Here is a 6,429-nt window from a genome sequence, read left to right as displayed (position 1 = left end):
CTTGCAGCCTCGACCCATAACATTCTGTCGTTCACTCGCTGATTGATGAGTTCCTGGATTTCTTGTTCCGTCATTCGGTTCAATCGCGCCATATTCTTCTATAAGAATGAAAAGAAAATAATTATTCACATGGAATATTATAGATGTAGTGTATATTTACAGTACATTATAGCTTATTAATAATATGAACCAGGTATTATTATAAAAGCCTTTTCTTCTTATTAGCGTTTTATAATTATATCTAGGGTAGTACTTACCCGTTAATGTCCATACTTAATAGCTTAGTACAGAATCAATTACTACCATCTAAATAATACTTAACCATGGAAAATTATTGCATTTCACACTTCACTATTTTACATATGCTTATCTTACATCGAACATTAAGCAAACCACACTAATAATATTATACAAAACATTATATGATCCCATGGTTTAATACGGCAGCGCATCGTTTGGTCTATTTTCTAGGACGTTTAGGTTCAAAGAATCGCTTAACGCTTATCCTGGCTGTCTGCCTATATTTTGGCTGTGGGACTGAAGAACTGGATGCCGGGATAGAACGAATAGGAATAGCGGGAATAGGGGTGGTAGTGTCTAGTGGAGTTGGTGCCACATCATCCTTATTAAACTCAGGATTTGAATTTTCTAATTCATTAGCCTTTCGTTTCTTTCCTAGTTCGAACTCTTCTTTTGTAATTTCCTGTATTTCTTCCTCGGGTTCACTTTCCTCCTCGGGTTCACTTTCCTCCTCGGGTTCACTTTCCTCCTCGGGTTCACTTTCCTCCTCGGGTTCACTTTCCTCCTCGGGTTCACTTTCCAGGTTCTCTATAGTCGGTTCATCCGGAATTTGTGAGTCTTCCCCAAAGATATTATTTTCGTCATCGGATAGGTTAATGACTGGAACACCATCTGAAGATTCTGGTTCGGAGTCGCTGAATGTGATAACAAGTTTTGAGCCCGACATCTATCACACAACAACTAACCCATTAGTACTACATAATATTTACATATAAATTTTAACCAACAATGATAAGCAATGGTTTTTAAATCAGACCCGGTCAAAGTCCAGACTTACTAATGTATCCTACCGACTTATCAGTTAAACACACTAATGCAAACCTGGTTCGCTAAGACCACCGCTCTGATACCACATGTCATAACCCGTCCTTAACCGTAAGAACGTGTTAGATAACGTATGATTTTATTGCGAGGTATTGACCTCTATATGCGACATTTTTAAAAGAAAAACTGCATATATTATACATTACAAACCATGATTCTTATTTTTGATACAAGCTTTGGACGAAATAAAGATGATTATCGTTTAGCGATAATCTTCGACTTACAAACTTTGCAAATGATGATAACAACACGATTTCTAGCATATTTTACAACACAAGTTCTTGGATATGCAGTCTTATTTTTGACACAAATATGCGTACGCAAGATCCTGCTCAAATTTAACATAATGCAGCGGAAGCTTTTAGAAATCACCTGAGAATAGACATGTTTTAAAAGGTCAACATAAAGTTGGTGAGATATAGGTTTAGTGCCGGCAGCAATATATATATAGACCACAAGATTTCGTATATAAACAGTTTAATAAAAATATTCTAAGTGGTTGAGCACTTGGTAACCATACTTAACAATTAATCACGTCGCATATTCCCTTTAATATGAAATCTTACTACACTGTACCAAGTGTAGTCACGAAACGAAGTACTATGCAACCGTTGAATACTGGTCGTCCAGTCCGGTTGGGGTTGTGAGGCCCGATAGATCTATCAATAGGATTCGCGTTTACAATACCGCTGTAAATATTAGTTACCAAGCTACAGGGAAGTATGCCAGTGGTACAACTCAACGTAGAATATATTTTTCAGTTACTTGTGTCCATATTGTAAAACATAAAATACATGTATTCTCATCCCGAAATATTTAGAGTTTAAAAGTGGGACTATATACTCACTTTCGTCTTGAAGATATATATATATAATTTGACTTGGTCTCCGGTTGATATCACGAACCTATCCATATATAATATATCAATACCTTTTCTTTTTAAACAAACGTCACATATATATACTTGTTATACTTTTAATACTTTGAATAATTCCTTAGTCCGTAGTTAGCAGTTCGTTGTTAGTAATTCAATTTTAATGGTTCATTTTTTGATGTTTAATATACCCGCAATGAAATAAATAAAACCCCCAACGAAATAAATAAAACCCCATCGTATATGTATTGGTCGAGATTAATCTTGACCCACGGTACCGGTGTTGTCAAATGACGTGTTGCGTACATAAAGTACCGGTGTTGTCAAATGACGTGTTGCGTACAATCATGGGATCTTATGATTAATCTTCTCGTGTTGTTTACGGGTGATCCTGAACCATATAAAATTGAATTATATAAAATATCATGTTATCTTAGAAAGATGTGATTTTATTTAATGTTTCCCAATTAATCCCGAAGTTAAACAAGTCTTGGATAACCAATTTTGTTTCGGTCATAGTTTCTTCGTTACAAATCCATTTTCGTTGATTCAACTTGCCATCTCCTTGGATCGAGTCCCTCTTTAAGACTATGAACTGAAAATACCTTGGTTTGTATTCAAAATCACACGGCATAGGTGAAACTTTAGTGAAACTTATGAAGTTAAACATTTTCCTTTATGTAAACAACCTTAAATGATTATTTTTCTAAAAATACTTATACTTTGAATTAAATCATGGAATTTTTATGTGTTATCATATCCATAGTAAAAATCATTTTTCCAGAACATAAACCTCCAATTCAAAGTTTAAGATAGTTTTTAATTATCCAACCCAAAACAGTCCCCGGTGGCACTCCGACGTCGTAAAAACAGTTTTTAAGATAATCTTTGAAAAACCAAGTTATACCTTGTTAAATTAGCATATATTTAAGTTATATTACAGGTCTTGGAGTATTTTAAAAGTTAAGTTAGAAGGATCTATTTAGTTTGCAAACAAGTTTGAAAACATTCAAACTATGTTCTTGTTGTTAAAATTTTATACCACAAAATAAGATAGCTATATATATATGAATCGAATAAGGTTATGAACATAGATTCTACCTCAAATTCCTTGGACAAGGTTGCTGTAAAAGAGGAGTAAGAACCTAGAACCAAAAGGGTGATGGAAGTGGATGAAAGATTGGAAGTAAGTTGGTGTTCTTGGAAGGTTTTCTTGAAGTATTTTTGTAAGGGTTTTCTTATGATGATTAAGTGATGTTTTGAAGCTAAAAATTTATGAGGACCTTGAAGAACACTTGAAGGTTGAAGATAAGAGAGTTTAGAAGATCATTTAACTTGAAAGAAAATTGTTATGAAAGTGTGCATATGTGTATATAGGCGTATATATGTATATGTATATATAGACTTTATTTTTTTGATTTTTAGCTCAAAAGTCCTCATATATGATCCCACATGTATTGACTAATCAAAGGCTGCTAAGATCATATAATTGAAGTCTAATAATTGGTATTTTTCAATAGTAAAACTTCTAGAAACTGCGTATTTATACGGGTACATATACCCTAAGTATACGTATAGAAATCTTGTGAAAACGGAACGAGGATTCAAATATAGCTATCTTTTGTGAATATACTTATATGGTTTTATGTATTTAAGTCCTTAAAAATGATTAAATACATTACTTATACGATATATGTATAAACATTATATGTCATAAGTATTTAAGTCAAATAACGTTACGTATGGTTATCGTTTTGAAAACTTAAGTTAGTAGTTTCAAAATATACTTATAACTTATTGTTATTAATACAAAATGAGGTATTAAAACATCCTTAAATCATGTTAAACATGTATATATACATATATATATACAAACGTATAATTATCATATATTGTATAGTTCGTGATATCATCGGTCAAACTAGACGGTCAAACGTTGTGTAAATCTCTTTTCGAAAAACATAAGTCTCGACAATTTGGATTGCTTATCATGTTGGTAAGGTTTAATTTATGTAAATATTAATCTTATAAGTATAGAATGATCGAAAAAGTGCGGGTCGTTACAATTTAACGATCATTCGACGAGGTTTTTGTTTTTGTAAATGAGGAATTTGATTGATGAAGAGTATTTAGTTGTATTCCTCGTCAAAATACCTTTCCAACGATATAAGATACGTGTTTTGAATGTTTACGGTTCATAAGTTATGGTTGTTTGAAGTTGGATACGTCTAAGTGTTAAACTGCCCCAGAATTGCTGAACCAGACACAGATGTGGCGCATCTGCCTTGGATGCGGCGCATCTGAGGCAGACTGCCCAAAAATATCCGTTTTCGTTTAATTCTAGCTATGCTACGCACCCCTGAATGACATGAAACTTGGCCAACATGCTCATATATGATTTCTAAGCTTAGGAAAATAGTTCGGGACCCGACCCGAACGTGTTGACTTTTTCGTTGACTTTGACTTTGACTAAGATTGACTTTTTGTCAAACTTAACCAAACACTTATGCAATCGTTCTAACGTACCTTTATACTTGATTCTTGCATGAAACTTGACAACGTGATTCACATGCTATACTATTCGAGTCATAACGAGCCATAGGACTAATTGAACACATTTCGCCCGACCGTGTGTCGTAACCGGTTAATTGATACAACTTACTTGTTTAGGTCAAGGCTAAGCAACTTTCATGCACACGTTTACTTTGTGAAGTACATTTATACTCGTGCACTCGAGGTGAGATCATAGTCCCATCTTTCAACAACTTTTATACTTTTAAATCATGGGATGAGAAACATATACAGTTTTATACTACATACTTTTATACTTTGAACACAAATACAAAAACAAACATTCCACAGCTAGTTAGAACAAAGAGCCTCAATTCAATTATCATTAGTTACACTTGCAGGGTGTAAGCAAGAACTTATATTATGTGATCACATGGGCTTGACGAGCCTCATTCGGACGGTTCGCTACCGTTAGCGGATGAAATATATTTTTGGGTTTGGTGTATGTTCTAACACTACGTAACAGGGTACAAAACAGTTAAGTCTTGATAATTGGGTGCTCGCAAACATACTTTTGGAATGCAAACGATTCAGATAATCAACGTTATGGAAATACAAAATCTTGTGGTTCAAAAACAACGTTTACAAACAGCTATGATTTCACCAACGTTTTTCGTTGACAGTTTTCTATATGTTTCTCAGGTTCATGAATGGCTATTTGATACATGCTTCCACGTACACTCATACTTGCTTGGGGTCAAGCATACATACATACACTTTGATTACTTGCTTGGGGTCAAGCATACATGCATACGCTAGTGATAGCACCTTTGGATTCAAACTTATAACATACATACTTACGCTATTTATAGCAACCGTGATTTTCAACTAATTATGTCGCAAGTTATTTCATTTATACTTTACAACTTTTGTAAACTTAAACTTGTTTTCGAACCGTTTGGTAAACTAAACTTTGTAAGTCTTGTATGTTTCAAATGAATGCGACATAATTTTGGTCAAATGTGTCTCATATAAGGACTATGACCATGCAACGGGACCTAAGTTAACGGCGACATCAATGACGATTTTGTCGGGTCATTACAATTCTAACAATTACCGGTTAGACACACTAATGCAAATTCTGGTTCCCTGTGACCTCAACTCTGATAGCAACTGTAACGACCCGTCAAAATCGCTATTGACGCGATATGTTATTCATTGATTTCACAGTGTGGTTTTAACCTCTATATGATACGTTTTGATAAAATATTGCATTTATTAAATAAATAACTTTCTAAACATAGAAAGTTATAAACATGTGGGCGAATGCTTAAGTATAAGCAAATCTCCAAAGTACATAAGTTTTAATAATATATGTTGACATCACAGCCAAATTATTTATTACACAACATAGTTTTGTTTCGAATGCAATAAACTTTAAACAAAGCATGAGAGACTCCATACAGTCTACAAGCACATCATAGCGAAAGCAGTCTAAGGACCTGAGATTGAAACATGCAAAAAATGTCAACACGAATGTTGGTGAGTTATAGGTTTAATTACTTGAGTCATAAGTATATAAAGATGGACCACAAGATTTCATCAAAAGTTTATCAATAGACTCTAGGAGCACCCTGGTAACTAAACTTGACGCTATAATAATAATTACCGTATTCGTTTTAATACACGCAATAGTGACTCTATTGAGTCGATAACAATCGTCGATTTATAGGTGACTTGACTGACTCTTAGAGCTTAAATTAAATTTCATGCAGGATTTAAAACCCATGGAAATTTGATTCTACCATTTTCATGACGTCTATTATAATTTTATTTTATTTTTTTAAAAACTTTTTCCTACTTAAAGGCCGGAAGTTCTCTCGGAAGCAATCTCTTTATCCGTTGAATAAAGAAAGGGA

The sequence above is a fragment of the Rutidosis leptorrhynchoides genome, chromosome 5, assembly GCF_046630445.1.
Source record: "Rutidosis leptorrhynchoides isolate AG116_Rl617_1_P2 chromosome 5, CSIRO_AGI_Rlap_v1, whole genome shotgun sequence".
In the NCBI taxonomy this organism is placed as follows: domain Eukaryota; kingdom Viridiplantae; phylum Streptophyta; class Magnoliopsida; order Asterales; family Asteraceae; genus Rutidosis; species Rutidosis leptorrhynchoides.
The sequence above is the reverse complement of the archived record's forward strand: the minus strand, read 5'-3'. Positions refer to the sequence as shown.